Source organism: Trametes versicolor (genome assembly GCF_000271585.1).
Source record: "Trametes versicolor FP-101664 SS1 unplaced genomic scaffold TRAVEscaffold_2, whole genome shotgun sequence".
Lineage (NCBI taxonomy): Eukaryota > Fungi > Basidiomycota > Agaricomycetes > Polyporales > Polyporaceae > Trametes > Trametes versicolor.
The window spans coordinates 1,531,824-1,533,429 of NW_007360322.1; the positions used below are offsets into that span (position 1 = coordinate 1,531,824).

A 1,606-nucleotide genomic window follows, 5' to 3' on the forward strand; every position below is an offset into this window, starting at 1 on the left:
GCCGTATCTCCCCACCATCATGCACCCCGCGGCCTATACGCCGCCGGGCATGGAGTTCGCGGACACCTCGCACCTGCCGCCACCTCTGGGGCGACGCCCGGGCATGTTGCCCTCGCAGCCGCTCCACAAGGCCACGCGCCCGCTCCAGGACCTTAATGGTCCACGCCGTGCTCAGCCGAGAACGTGTGACCCGCCCGAGCGTCACCGTGATTGGTGGAGGTCGTACCAAGACCGCATCCCGCCGTGGATGGAACGGGACCAGGATGGAGGTCCAACGCTGGAAGCCGCCCAGCTGTTTGTATACTCGCGGCACCCGATCGCGCGAGACCGCACGAACCAAGAGCGCGCGCGGTGGGTCGCTCTGACCCTCACCCTCTTTTCGGTGCCCGGCCTATACCGGCACATCCTGGCCCAGTGGCAACTGGACCCCACTGGTCCGTACGCCCACGCGTACTATCCCGGCTCGTTGGGCGTCGACGACCTCACGGTCTTCCACGTCGCGCACTGGTACGCAGTGCAAGGCATCACCCTCGCCCTCGCCGATCGGATGCAGCGATCCGCGCATCGTGCCAGGGCGCAGCTGGAGGGCATGGACCATAACTCCGCCGTCCTGCCGTTCGCGGGCATTGTCTCCATTGCGGGAGCAGGGCCCGTGCCCCCAGTCGCGGCTCTAACGCTGCGGGGCCTCGCTGCCAACCCGACGCTAGCGTTCGCGCCTGCAAACCCCACCACTCCGCAACACCCCGCGCCCGTCCCCGCCGTCGCGCCTACTACCCCACACGTCCAGATGGACGTGGACACCCTACCACCGCCGGATCAGGCCTCGCCGCCTCCCGCCTCCGCCGACAACGTCGACGGCACGGAGGCGCGACAAGAGGGAGGTGAAGCGCGGGGGACTCCGAACGCGGAGGAGGCGGAGAAGTCGACCGAGGAGGAGCAGTGAACGGACCCTCGTGGTCCCCTCTCCGTACCTCTAGGTACTTAAACCCACCCAGACGTCGCACCACCGTCATGGTGTATATACTGGTGCTGGACGCTACCACGTCCCCCTACCCGCCGCAGAAATACGAGCACGTCACCATTCGGACGGATCACCCCCGTCGTGAACGAGCATTCTGGGTGAATGGACGCAGACGCGTCCTCGTAGCGCGTCGAAACCAACGGGGCTATGATGTATCATAGCGGCTTCAACGCCGCACCCTTGTACTATAGGGCCCATGTGTGTGCAGCACATGGAACCCATGTAAATACTGTGCCACCGTCACTCCAAGTTGTGACCCTTACTCCATTGTATTATTATTTGGAGACCCGGCACGGGTCTAGGGAGGGAGAGTGTAAGAACCCGACGGTTCTTACTTACTACCGGCACTCCCTAGTGCCTGGACGGGAACGTCCACTTCAGTAGGAGAAGGTGTTCTCCGGGAATCGCGGAGAACTAGCGCATCTAGGCGCCCGTAGATTAGATACCGCCATTCATGTATCGTACGTAAGCGTACGGCGCCCGAAGGTTCGGGCCTCGGGCGCCTGGTGGGGGCAGAGTTCTACCACCCCCCACCATCCAGCGAGTACGCCGAGCAATCAAGCCCGGTCCAGAGTACTTGCGGGA

The 1,606-nt window shown here is 64.1% G+C and overlaps 1 protein-coding gene across 1 annotated transcript in view; it reads right to left on the reverse strand.

The window, feature by feature from the left end:
* Nucleotides 1-1,606, reverse strand: part of TRAVEDRAFT_114485 (uncharacterized protein) — a gene marked incomplete at both ends in the record, with an annotated part of 13,637 nt that overhangs the window by 11,165 nt on the left and 866 nt on the right. The gene's annotated exons all lie outside the window — the stretch shown is intronic.